The sequence below is a fragment of the Ambystoma mexicanum genome, chromosome 1p, assembly GCF_040938575.1.
Source record: "Ambystoma mexicanum isolate Mex_15411 chromosome 1p, UKY_AmexF1_1, whole genome shotgun sequence".
NCBI lineage: Eukaryota > Metazoa > Chordata > Amphibia > Caudata > Ambystomatidae > Ambystoma > Ambystoma mexicanum.
In genome coordinates, this window is record NC_090921.1 from 407,868,666 (window position 1) to 407,882,905 (window position 14,240).

The window sequence follows — 14,240 nt, forward strand, 5'->3', positions numbered from 1 at the left end:
CAATCTTGAATGGCAGTTAGGCAATCAGAGATGAGAGAGGGAGAGGAGGTGGCAGAGGGCAGCCTGAAAATGAGTTGAGTGCCGTCAGCGTAGCACTGGAAATTTGAGCAGAAAATGGCAATGCAGTGGGCGAGAGCCAGGTATTGGTTGAAAAGCTAGGGCAAGAGGTGAGACCCCTGGGGAACACCACAGGTAGAGAGGAAGATAGATGAAAGGAAGGACCCAAGTTGGACCTGGGAGGGTCGATCTGAGAGGAAAGAGGTCAGCCAGGCCAGAGCCTGATCAGTGATACCCAGGTTTTCACAGAGACGGTTGAGCAGGATGGTATGGTTGACCGTGTCGAAGGCAGAATAGAGATCGAGGAGGATGAGGACAGAGGGAATGTTAGAGTCAAGGTAGGTGAGCAGATCTTCACGGATGTTTAGGAGAGCAGTTTCCATGCTTCTGGCAGCTCTGAAGCCAGACTGGTGGTCATGGAGACAGCCAACAGAATTGGAATGAAGTCAAAGCTGAGAGATGGCCAACTTTTCCAGGAGTTTGCCAAGAAAGGGAGTAATGGAAATTGGGCGATAGTTAGCTGGACAAGAAGGATCAGCTGTGGGTTTCTTGAGAAGAGGATGCACAAAGGAGTGCTTCAGACGGGAGGGGAAGGATCCAGAGGCAAAGGAGTGGTTACAAAAATCAGCAAGGGCCGGAGCGAAGGTGTCAATGTGGTCCTTGATGCTTTTAGAGGAACAGGGATGAACCTGTTTTGAAGAGGCTTTCATAGATCAGACTTGTCGAGCAACCTCGTCAGGGGTGAAAAGAGGAAAGGACAAGAAGGATGGTGGGAGGGTGGCTAAAGGAGGGTCAGCAAGCACAGATGGAGAGGGAAGAGGAGGAGGGGCGGGCCAGGATGTGCCACTTTTTTTTTTACCTCCTCGCTGCAGCGAGGAGGTAATGATATAAATGGGTGCATTAGCACCCTATTGTTGTTAAATGCGGTCCGCTGCCGCAGGCGCATTCAACAACAATGAGCGCCTGCCACGCCTTCTCCCAACATGCCAGCTCAGCCCTTGAAAGACTCTGCCGAGCTGGCGCGGTTGGGGGCTAATGGCGCCTTTTGATATCAAGAGCGTAGGCGCTTCCAACAGCAACAGCGTGCCTTCTCCCACCACGCTAGCTCGGGGGAACCCTTGAAAGACTCCCTGACCTGGAGTGGGGGGCTAAAGGCGCCCCGGGGGGCGTGGCGGCATGGGCGTTCGCCCGGCTCGCCCCCTTCCTAAGGCCGGGCCTGATGCCCCACCACGGGAGCCTCAGATGGCCAACCATCATGTACAATGGGCCCGACACATCTTCAGCCGGGCCTGGCCACCACCATGGCCTATGTGAAGAATCATCTGTGGCTCAGTGGCTTTTGAGTATTTCCTACATCTGCTGCGCCCTGGCTGCTTTGCTCTGCTCTCGCTTCCGCGGCAGAATACTTTGTTATTTTATGTGTACTTGGGTTACCTGCCGCATCAGTGTCCCTAGTACCTGCAATTGCGCTATATGTCTGTGAAGGGACCTCGTGGCGCAAGCCTCTGACTCCAGATCAGAGAAGGCTGCGTGGCCGGCGGGGTCTTTTGTGCCCTATATGTCAGAGCGATAGCTATTCCCTCACTAGGAACAGAGGCTTTTTCATAGGGCCCTTCTCTCCGGCCGTTGGTGCATTTTAGGGCAGTACTGCTGCACCCAGTGCCAGGGGAGAAGTGCACAGTGCTGCTAGGAGCCCCACTGCCCACCACATGTTGCGGGATATTGGTGCCATGTCAGGCCACATCTATTGTCTATGAGCACAGATATCAGCCGCACACCCTCATGCCCACATGTTTCCGGTCACCCCTACACCATTAGCAAACCGTTTTCAGATGTTAAAGCCGTTTGGGGTGCAGACGCACCCGCTGCTATAAATACTTTGTGTATCAGTATGGAGGCAGCGTCATTGTGGGTCCTCTCTGCTCTCAGCATCCGACGTTGCTGTTTAATGGGGAAAAGGGAGGCTCCAAGAGGTAGAAAAAGAACTCGTCCCTGGGTGGGCTTGAACCACCAACCTTTCGGTTAACAGCCGAACGCGCTAACCGATTGCGCCACAGAGACGGGCGAGAGCAATTGTTTCCTGAGCAGATGTCACGCTGTGATAGCAGAGCACGCATGGATATAGAGCTTGTTTATATGTATGATGTTTAGGAATGCATGGAGATCCTATAGCAACACAGACACGTGCGTTCCTGCTCCTCCCGTGTGCAAACCAGTCCATGAAACCCTGGTCTGAGTTTCCACGTGTCCTCTTCTCTTTGTCCAACAACTCCTTTCAGAATGGTGGCAATTCGACCAGATACACACATTTATGAGAACAATATCCATTGCATTTGGGAGACACCAGTCAATTCCAGGTTTTCGTTTTGCATTCTGGGACTTGTAGTCGTGGATGTCCCCATTATAAACCCAGAACTGGACTTTGCCTCCCAAATGGAGTGGATAATGTTGGCATGTATGCAAACAAACAGAAAAAACGTGCCCTTGGCATATCTGCCCCATTACCCCCACGCCCCTCTTCCTCATCCAATGCTTGCATATGAGGGCATCAACCTCCTCGACAGGAACCCTTTTCTATTCCTTCATTTGTTCATGCCTCTCCTATTCCTGGGAGTGTAACTCTCCCTTACTCCTGCATGCCTTCGTTTTTTTTTATAATTGCTGCCTGAAGGCAGGGACTCTGGTGGTGGGAGGTGGTGGGAGGTGGTGGGGGCGGGGGGCTGTGATACTTACCGGCTAAGTGTACAATAAAAAAGAAGCAATGGTTAGAGACCGGGGTCCGTTTCTAGAGGAACACGTCTGTGCATGACTTTTGTGCAGTATTGGCTAAAAACGACCTCACAATTTACGATAAATACATTTTCATATTGCGATACAAAAAACAAGGCAGACTTGACCCCGACGTGATTTCAACACGCAACCTTCTGATCTGGAGTCAGACGCGCTACCGTTGCGCCGCGAGGTCCCGCCTCAGGTAAGTGCCCACACTCTGTGGACTGGTGACATTGAGGGCGCATACATGGACACAACATATATAACGCCCAACACACTCTGCCTTGTGCGCGAGATAAATGACAGTCAGGCCGCCGGTGTTATGTAATGTTGTGCGCCCCGTGCCCTTCCAGTCCCCCCAATGGTCGCAGCTCAGCACAGCTCGGTCTGCAGAGGCTTCACTTTATTACTACCCAGGTTAGACCTGCAGCGACGGAAACAGCCGAAGACTGGGGGAGATGCAAATGCACGGGATACTAAATATTACATAACCCCGGAAAATACACAAAAGCACCTGTGCCACAGATGATCTTTCACATGGGGGTTATCTCGGCAACAGTAACCCATTTCATATTGCACTTTTATATAACTCCCACCCAGTGCTTTAAGTGGGATTGGAAATAGAGGGGGGCCCCTAGTTAGGGTGTGTGGCAATGTTAATAGCTTATGTTATTATATCATGCTATTATAAAACAAGGCCTAATGACTATAAAGGTGCTCCATATATAATAATAGTGCTAATTTGGGTATTTTGCACAACAAAGTTATTTGCCCCTTGGCTTACTTATGGCAACTCATTCTAAGTCACTTCCGTGGTTCCTCCAAGTATCAAAAACTGATGATGCTCCTTGTAATGTCCTTTTGTGTGACATCACTTCTGTTGGAGCAAGCCATATGCAAATTAGGAGGTTTGCCTGTATTTTGCCTATGGGTTGCATTTAAAGGCCCTGAACAGAAGTCTGTTTCACATGAATGGCAGGATTTTAAACACTGAAACAAAAACGGCATGGCCTTTGTTGTGGTTTTTCAAGTTAAATTAAAGAGCCACGTGGGAAGGGGCCTACCCGTCATGACCAACAGACAAGCAGCATTTTAATTTACAAATGAAGGAGGAATCAAAGATCCCTGTCACATGGAAAACATGATTTGTACACATTGAAAACAAAAACGGCCGGCACAGGTGTGTGCAAATAAAAATGGTTTCATAAAGTCAAAAAGTGAAAAAAATATATCACTGCTCAACGAAAAATGTCAGGAAAACAAAACATGTGTGCGGATTGACCAAAAGCAATGTATATTATGTTTCACCTACAAACCTCCAGTGACATTTGAAGAGCCAATTTGTCTTCATGGAAATTGTCAGCCCAAGGCAGTCACATTTGCTGGCTGTAGGCAAAACTTCACAAGGACATCTCCCACTTCCAGCCTGGATGTCACATGTCCCATCTAATGACAAACCACAATAAATATGTCCTGCTTAAGGCTTCGAAATTCAGTGTTCTCCAGACTTGTTGGCTCTGAAAGCATTGACTTCAAGAAAAGTTACCCCCTGGCTTGAGCTTGACTAATATTTGTGAAAATGGGGGCACCCACTTCAAGGAGCCAGCTTCCAGCACAAAGGAGACTGATAAAAAAAAAACTCTGGCCACAGGCTGAGCCAGTGAAAACAAAGGGCCGGAAGGCAGGAGTCAGGGCCATTTGTCCCACATGAAGATTCATAATTCATTTAAAAGGACTATTATCATTTAGGCCTTTTTAACAGCCATTATAAGGCGGATGGATTTCATCTATGGAAACTTATGTAATTTCCAGGCTATTTTGGGGATATCCAATTCATCTTCTTGTAACTCTGAGAACTGTAAGGGCCAGTTAAATTAGGTTTCTGGCTGATCTGAACATGTTCCAAATGTGAGAGTTGGTGAGCGGTGGACATTGAAATTAGGGATGTGCTTAATAACTTACATATTCATAACTGTTGTATTTTTATGGAAATGACAGAAAGGTGCCACATGGCCATGCTACATGATACAGATTTTGTGGCCGCTTATCTAATTCCCCATGATTAGCTGAAACAGAATATATGTTTAGTATGGCAGTTGCTAGTAAAATTATGAAGTTGTGATACATAAATCGTTTTTGCCAAAAAGGTGAAAGGAAAACAAAGGGCGATTACAATTGGGAATTGCCATATGTTGCTCCACACCCCTAAACCAATCCTGACTTGGAGGGTAGGTTTGGGAGGAGAGAGAAGGGTAACTGCCCAATCCTAGTGGCAGGGATTATTGCAGGCAGATTTAGAAAGAGGTTGTTGCAATAGTCCAGCCTAGAGAGGACCAGAGCTCTGGAGACAGTGAGCTTCTGGGGGAAAGAGAGGAAAAGAAGAATACCTCTAAGGAGGTGCAGCTGGTAGTGTGACTTCTTAGAGACGTCAGAGATGTGAGGAGAGAAGGAGAGTGTGGAGTCGATGATGATCCCGAGGTTTTTAGCCTCACAGGTGGGAGCAGGAAGAGGGCCCAGAGAGTCCGGCCAGAAAATGACAGGGAGCGGGTGTGCTGATGAGGAGAGTCTCAGTCTTACTGGCATTAAGAAAGAGATCATTGGCAGCACACCACTCCTGGATGGCGGACAGACAATCAGAGAAGAGTGAGGGGGAAGAGGTGGCTGAAAATGAGTTGAGTGTCATCCGCATAGCACTGGAAGTTGGGATAGAGCATGGCAATGCAGTTGGCAAGATGTGCCAGGTATTGGTTGAACAGCCAGGGAGAGAGGTTAGACCCCTAGGGAACACCCTAGGTAGAGATAGAGATAAAGGAGAGGAAGGACCCAAGTTGAACCGGGGAATGTCGATCAGAGAGGAAAGAATTCAGCCATGCCAGGGCCTGACCAGTGATCCCCAGGTTATCATGGAGAGGATTGAGCAGGATGGCATGGTTGACCGTATCAAAGGCAAAAGAGAGATCAAGCAAGATGAAAACACAGGGGGTGTTGGAGTCAAGGTTGGAGAGCAGGTCTTCACGGATGTTCAGGAGAGCAGTTTCCATGCTTCTGGCAGCTCTGAAGCCAGACTGATGGTCACGGAGGCAACCAACAGATTCAGTGTGAAGATTAAGCTGGGAGATGGCCAGCTTTTCCAGGAGTTTGGCAAGGAAAAGAGTGATGGAGATTGAGCGATAGTTGGCCAGGCAAGACGGGTCGGTAGAGGGTTTCTTAAGAAGAGGGTGCCGAAGGGAGTGCACAAGGGAGGACGGGAAGACTCCAGTGGTGAAGGAATGGTTGCAGAAGTCGATCAGGGCAGGAGCCAGGGAGTCGATGTGGTCCTTGATGGTTTTGGAGGAGCTGGGGTGAACCTGTTTTGACAAGACATTCATAGATCAGACTTGTCTGGAAAGCTCGTCAGGGGAGAACGGGGGAAAGGCACAGAAGCAGGGAGAAGCATAGTGGTTAGGGACCTCCTGCTTAGAGCAAAAACAGTCTGAGGCACCCATGGGGTGCATACATTACAAAGGTGACAAAGATACATTTAATAGCCACCAATTATCACAAGATTGATTGATTGATATTTTATTTCTATTGCGCTCGTACACAAGTGTTTCAGAGCTCGACAAGGCAAGGGAGGGGAACAGGGGGAACAAAACAGCGATCTTACTTGGCCCAGTGACATTGAGAACGCGCAAGTGCATGGGAGAGGGGGGAGAGGAAAAGTGCATGGAAGGGGGGGAGAGGTGGAAAGTGCGAAGCAGAGGAGAAACAGATAAATAACAATAAATAAATAATAAAGGCAACAAACAGTGGTAATGCAGCCAGAAATTTGCAAGTGCTAGGTTTAAGGCAGCAGACTGGATAGGTCCGATATGTGCAGGAAGAAAAAGGGGGGGCTGTATGGGTACAGATACAGACCCCAGTGCAAGGGGTGGCCCGGAGGCAGTGCGGGAGGGTGACAGGATGAGCAGGTACCTGGGCCCAAAAGCCAGAGGGTGTCCAGGTGCATGGTGCCAAGAGAGAACAGATCAGCAGGGGAGAGGGGGAGCGAAGGCAGAATAAAAGAGGAAGGTCTTGAGGTGCTTCTGGAACCGGAGATGGTTCTCCTCAAGTTTTAGAGTGACAGGGAGGCTGTTCCAGAAGGAGGCCCCAGCCGAAGACAGAGATCTACCCCCAGCTCGTTTCCTAGAAAAACGACTGACCCTGAGTGAGTTGGAGTTAGAGGAGTGAAGAGCTCGAGAGGGGAGGTATTTGCGGAGGGATAGCTGAAGATATTTTGGACCCAGGCCCCAGAAAGCCTTGTGGACAATGCAGAGGGTTTTGAATATAATCCTTGCATCCAATGGGAGCCAGTGAAGAGATTTCAGAGCTGGAGAGATACGATCCCAGGGGTTGAGGCCAAGGACAAGTCTCACAGTCCTGTTCTGAATTAGTTGCAGAGGGCGCAGAGTAGAGGCAGGTAGATTTAGAAAGAGGCTGTTACAATAGTCCAAGCTAGAGAGAACCAGAGCTTGAGATACCATGAGCTTCTGGGGGAAGGAGAGGAAAGGCAGAGTACCTCTGAATAGGTGCAGTCTGAAATTTGACTTTTTAGAGACCTCAGAGATGTGGGCGGAGAAGGAAAGGGTGGAGTCATAGATGACCCCGAGGTTCTTAGCCTCACAGGTGGGGGTAGGAGGAGTGCCAAGGGAGGCCGGCCAGAGAGTGAGGGGAAAGGGTGGTGAAGGTTTGCCGATGAGGAGGATCTCCGTCTTGCTGGCATTCAGACAAAGATCATTGGCGGCACACCAATCTTGAATGGCAGTTAGGCAATCAGAGATGAGAGAGGGAGAGGAGGTGGCAGAGGGCAGCCTGAAAATGAGTTGAGTGCCGTCAGCGTAGCACTGGAAATTTGAGCAGAAAATGGCAATGCAGTGGGCGAGAGCCAGGTATTGGTTGAAAAGCTAGGGCAAGAGGTGAGACCCCTGGGGAACACCACAGGTAGAGAGGAAGATAGATGAAAGGAAGGACCCAAGTTGGACCTGGGAGGGTCGATCTGAGAGGAAAGAGGTCAGCCAGGCCAGAGCCTGATCAGTGATACCCAAGTTTTCACGGAGACGGTTGAGCAGGATGGTATGGTTGACCGTGTCGAAGGCAGAATAGAGATCGAGGAGGATGAGGACAGAGGGAATGTTAGAGTCAAGGTAGGTGAGCAGATCTTCACGGATGTTTAGGAGAGCAGTTTCCATGCTTCTGGCAGCTCTGAAGCCAGACTGGTGGTCATGGAGACAGCCAACAGAATTGGAATGAAGTCAAAGCTGAGAGATGGCCAACTTTTCCAGGAGTTTGCCAAGAAAGGGAATAATGGAAATTGGGCGATAGTTAGCTGGACAAGAAGGATCAGCTGTGGGTTTCTTGAGAAGAGGATGCACAAAGGAGTGCTTCAGACGGGAGGGGAAGGATCCAGAGGCAAAGGAGTGGTTACAAAAATCAGCAAGGGCCGGAGCGAAGGTGTCAATGTGGTCCTTGATGCTTTTAGAGGAACAGGGATGAACCTGTTTTGAAGAGGCTTTCATAGATCAGACTTGTCGAGCAACCTCGTCAGGGGTGAAAAGAGGAAAGGACAAGAAGGATGGTGGGAGGGTGGCTAAAGGAGGGTCAGCAAGCACAGATGGAGAGGGAAGAGGAGGAGGGGCGGGCCAGGATGTGCCACTTTTTTTTTTTACCTCCTCGCTGCAGCGAGGAGGTAATGATATAAATGGGTGCATTAGCACCCTATTGTTGTTAAATGCGGTTCGCTGCCGCAGGCGCATTCAACAACAATGAGCGCCTGCCACGCCTTCTCCCAACATGCCAGCTCAGCCCTTGAAAGACTCTGCCGAGCTGGCGCGGTTGGGGGCTAATGGCCCCTTTTGATATCAAGAGCGTAGGCGCTTCCAACAGCAACAGCGTGCCTTCTCCCACCACGCTAGCTCGGGGGAACCCTTGAAAGACTCCCTGACCTGGAGTGGGGGGCTAAAGGCGCCCCGGGGGGCGTGGCGGCATGGGCGTTCGCCCGGCTCGCCCCCTTCCTAAGGCCGGGCCTGATGCCCCACCACGGGAGCCTCAGAGGGCCAACCATCATGTACAATGGGCCCGACACATCTTCAGCCGGGCCTGGCCACCACCATGGCCTATGTGAAGAATCATCTGTGGCTCAGTGGCTTTTGAGTATTTCCTACATCTGCTGCGCCCTGGCTGCTTTGCTCTGCTCTCGCTTCCGCGGCAGAATACTTTGTTATTTTATGTGTACTTGGGTTACCTGCCGCATCAGTGTCCCTAGTACCTGCAATTGCGCTATATGTCTGTGAAGGGACCTCGTGGCGCAAGCCTCTGACTCCAGATCAGAGAAGGCTGCGTGGCCGGCGGGGTCTTTTGTGCCCTATATGTCAGAGCGATAGCTATTCCCTCACTAGGAACAGAGGCTTTTTCATAGGGCCCTTCTCTCCGGCCGTTGGTGCATTTTAGGGCAGTACTGCTGCACCCAGTGCCAGGGGAGAAGTGCACAGTGCTGCTAAGAGCCCCACTGCCCACCACATGTTGCGGGATATTGGTGCCATGTCAGGCCACATCTATTGTCTATGAGCACAGATATCAGCCGCACACCCTCATGCCCACATGTTTCCGGTCACCCCTACACCATTAGCAAACCGTTTTCAGATGTTAAAGCCGTTTGGGGTGCAGACGCACCCGCTGCTATAAATACTTTGTGTATCAGTATGGAGGCAGCGTCATTGTGGGTCCTCTCTGCTCTCAGCATCCGACGTTGCTGTTTAATGGGGTAAAGGGAGGCTCCAAGAGGTAGAAAAAGAACTCGTCCCTGGGTGGGCTTGAACCACCAACCTTTCGGTTAACAGCCGAACGCGCTAACCGATTGTGTTTCCTGAGCAGATGTCACGCTGTGATAGCAGAGCACGCATGGATATAGAGCTTGTTTATATGTATGATGTTTAGGAATGCATGGAGATCCTATAGCAACACAGACACGTGCGTTCCTGCTCCTCCCGTGTGCAAACCAGTCCATGAAACCCTGGTCTGAGTTTCCACGTGTCCTCTTCTCTTTGTCCAACAACTCCTTTCAGAATGGTGGCAATTCGACCAGATACACACATTTATGAGAACAATATCCATTGCATTTGGGAGACACCAGTCAATTCCAGGTTTTCGTTTTGCATTCTGGGACTTGTAGTCGTGGATGTCCCCATTATAAACCCAGAACTGGACTTTGCCTCCCAAATGGAGTGGATAATGTTGGCATGTATGCAAACAAACAGAAAAAACGTGCCCTTGGCATATCTGCCCCATTACCCCCACGCCCCTCTTCCTCATCCAATGCTTGCATATGAGGGCATCAACCTCCTCGACAGGAACCCTTTTCTATTCCTTCATTTGTTCACGCCTCTCCTATTCCTGGGAGTGTAACTCTCCCTTACTCCTGCATGCCTTCGTTTTTTTTAATAATTGCTGCCTGAAGGCAGGGGAGGGAGGGGGGGGGGGGGGAGGCTGTGATACTTACCGGCTAAGTGCACAATAAAAAAGCAGCAGTGGTTAGAGACCGTGGTCCGTTTCTAGAGGAACACGTCTGTGTATGATTTTTTGCAGTATTGGCTAAAAACGACCTCACAATTTACGATAAAGACATTTTCATATTGCGATACAAAAAACAAGGCAGACTTGACCCCGACGTGATTTGAACACGCAACCTTCTGATGTGGAGTCTGACGCGCTACCGGTGGGTCACGAGGTCCCGCCTCAGGAAAGTGCCCACACTCTGTGGACTGGTGACATTGAGGGCGTATACATGGCCACAACATATATAACGCCCAACACACTCTGCCTTGTGAGTGAGATAAATAACAGTCAGGCCGCCGGTCTTATGTAATGTTGTGTGCCCCGTGCCCTTCCAGTCACCCCAATGGTCTCAGCTCAGCACAGCTCGGTCTGCAGTGGCTTCACTTTATTCCTACCCAGGTTAGACCTGCAGCGACGGAAACAGCCGAAGACTGGGGGAGATGCAAAAGCACGTGATACTAAATATTACATAACCCTGGAAAATACACAAAAGCACCTGTGCCACAGAGGATCTTTCACATGGGGGTTATCTCGGCAACAGTAACACATTTCATATTGCACTTTTATATAACTCCCACCCAGTGCTTTAAGTGGGATTGGAAATCGAGGGGGGCCCCTAGTTAGGGGGTCTGGCAATGTTAATAGCTTATGTTATTATATCATGCTATTATAAAACAAGGCCTGATGACTATAAAGGTGCTCCATATATAATAATAGTGCTAATTTGGGTATTTTGCACAACAGAGTTATTTGCCCCTTGGCTTACTTATGGCAACTCATTCTAAGTCACTTCCGTGGTTCCTCCAAGTATCTAAAACTGATGATGCTCCTTGTAATGTCCTTTTGTGTGACATCACTTCTGTTGGTGCAAGCCATATGCAAATTAGGAGGTTTGCCTGTATTTTGCCTGTGGGGTGCATTTAAAGGCCCTGAACAGAAGTCTGTTTCACATGAATGGCAGGATTTTAAACACTGAAACAAAAACGGCATGGCCTTTGTTGTGGTTTTTCAAGTTAAATTAAAGAGCCACGTGGAAAGGGGCCTACCCGTCATTACCAACAGACAAGCAGCATTTTATTTTACAAATGAAGGAGGAATCAAAGATCCCTGTCACATGGAAAACAGGATTTGTACACATTGAAAACAAAAACGGCCTGCACAGGTGTGTGCAAATTAAAATGGTTTCATAAAGTCAAAAATTGAAAAAAATATATCACTGCTCAATGAAAAATGTCACGAAAACAAAACATGTGTGCGGGTTGACCAAAAGCAATGTATATTATGTTTCACCTACAAACCTCCAGTGACATTTGAAGAGCCAATTGTCTTCATGGAAATTGTCAGCCCAAGGCAGACACATTTGCTGGCTGTAGGCAACACTTCACAAGGACATCTCCCACTTCCAGCCTGGATGTCACATGTCCCATCTAATGACAAACCACAATAAATATGTCCTGCTTAAGGCTTCGAAATTCAGTGTTCTCCAGACTTGCTGGCTCTGAAAGCATTGACTTCAAGAAAAGTTACCCCCTGGCTTGAGCATGACTAATATTTGTGAAAATGGGGGCACCCACTTCAAGGAGCCAGCTTCCAGCACAAAGGAGACTGATGAAAAAAACTCTGGCCACAGGCTGAGCCAGTGAAAACAAAGGGCCGGAAGGCAGGAGTCAGGGCCATTTGTCCCACATGAAGATTCATAATTCATTTAAAGGGACTATTATCATTTAGGCCTTTTTAACAGCCATTATAAGGCGGATGGATTTCATCTATGGAAACGTATGTAATTGCCAGGCTATTTTGGGGATATACAATTCATCTTCTTGTGACTCTGAGAACTGTAAGGGCCAGTTAAATTAGGTTTCGGGCTGATCTGAACATGTTCCAAATGTGAGAGTTGGTGAGCGGTGGACATTGAAATTAGGGATATGCTTAATAACTTACATATTCATAACTGTTGTATTTGTTATGGAAATGACAGATAGGTGTCACATGGCCATGCTACATGATACAGATTTGGTGGCCACTTATCAAATTCCCCATGATTAGCTGAAACAGGATATATGTTTAGTATGGCAGTTGCTAGTAAAATTATGAAGTTGTGATACATAACTCGTTTTTGCCAAAAAGGTGAAAGGAGAACAAAGGGCCATTACAAATGGGAATTGCCATATGTTGCTCCACACCCCTAAACCAATCCTGACTTGGAGGGTAGGTTTGGGAGGAGAGAGAAGGGTAACTGCCCAATCCTAGTGGCATGGATTATTGCAGGCAGATTTAGAAAGAGGTTGATGCAATAGTCCAGCCTAGAGAGGACCAGAGCTCTGGAGACAGTGAGCTTCTGGGGGAAAGAGAGGAAAAGAAGAATACCTCTAAGGAGGTGCAGCTGGTAGTGTGACTTCTTAGAGACGTCAGAGATGTGAGGAGAGAAGGAGAGTGTGGAGTCGATGATGATCCCGAGGTTTTTAGCCTCACAGGTGGGAGCAGGAAGGGGGCCCAGAGAGTCCGGCCAGAAAGTGACAGGAAATGAGGGAGTGGGTGTGCTGATGAGGAGAGTCTCAGTCTTACTGGCATTAAGACAGAGATCATTGGTAGCACACCACTCCTGGATGGCGGACAGACAATCAGAGATGAGTGAGGGAGAAGAGGTGGCTGAAAATGAGTTGAGTGTCTTCCGCAGACCACTGGAAGTTGGGATTCAGCATGGCAATGCAGTTGGCAAGATGTGCCAGGTATTGGTTGAACAGCCAGGGAGAGAGGTTAGACCCATGGGGAACACCCTAGGTAGAGATAGAGATAGAGGAGAGGAAGGACCCAAGTTGAACCGGGGAATGTCGATCAGAGAGGAAAGAAGTCAGCCATGCCAGGGCCTGACCAGTGATCCCCAGGTTATCATGGAGAGGATTGAGCAGGATGGCATGGTTGACCGTATCAAAGGCAGAAGAGAGATCAAGCAAGATGAAGACACAAGGGGTGTTGGAGTCAAGGTTGGAGAGCAGGTCTTCACGGATGTTCAGGAGAGCAGTTTCCATGCTTCTGGCAGCTCTGAAGCCAGACTGATGGTCACAGAGGCAACCAACAGATTCAGTGTGAAGATTAAGCTGGGAGATGGCCAGCTTTTCCAGGAGTTTGGCAAGGAAAGGAGTGATGGAGATTGAGCGATAGTTGGCCAGGCAAGATGGGTCGGTAGAGGGTTTCTTAAGAAGAGGGTGCAGAAGGGAGTGCACAAGGGAGGACGGGAAGACTCCAGTGGTGAAGGAATGGTTGCAGAAGTCGATCAGGGCGGGAGCCAGGGAGTCGATGTGGTCCTTGATGGTTTTGGAGGAGCTGGGCTGAGCCTGTTTTGACAAGACATTCATAGATCAGACTTGTCTGGAAACCTCGTCAGGGGAGAACGGGAGAAAGGCACAGAAGCAGGGAGAGCCATAGTGGTTAGGGACCTCCTGCTTAGAGCAAAAACAGTCTGAGGCACCCATGGGGTGCATACATTACAATGGTGACAAAGATACATTTAATAGCCACCAATTATCACGAGATTGATTGATTGATATTTTATTTCTATCTCGCTCGTACACAAGTGTTTCAGAGCTCGACAAGGCAAGTGAGGGGAACAGGGGAGAACAAAACAGCGATCTTACTAGCCCAGTGACATTGAGAATGCACAAGTGCATGGGAGAGGGGGGAGGGGAAAAGGGCATGGAAGGGGGGAGAGGTGGAAAGTGCGAAGCAGAGGAGAAACAGATAAATAACAATAAATAAATAATAAAGGCAACAAACAGTGGTAATGCAGCCAGCAACTTGCAAGTGCTAGGTTTAAGGCAGCATACAGGGTAGGTCCGATATGT

The 14,240-nt window shown here is 48.9% G+C and overlaps 1 protein-coding gene and 1 non-coding gene across 3 annotated transcripts in view; one reads left to right on the forward strand and one right to left on the reverse strand.

Annotated features, from left to right (window-relative positions):
- Positions 1-14,240, forward strand: part of LOC138571570 (tetraspanin-33-like) — a 935,706-nt gene that overhangs the window by 627,868 nt on the left and 293,598 nt on the right. The gene's annotated exons all lie outside the window — the stretch shown is intronic.
- On the reverse strand, positions 2,045-2,118 carry TRNAN-GUU (transfer RNA asparagine (anticodon GUU)). The gene has a single exon. It is a non-coding gene; the product is annotated as a tRNA-Asn (tRNA).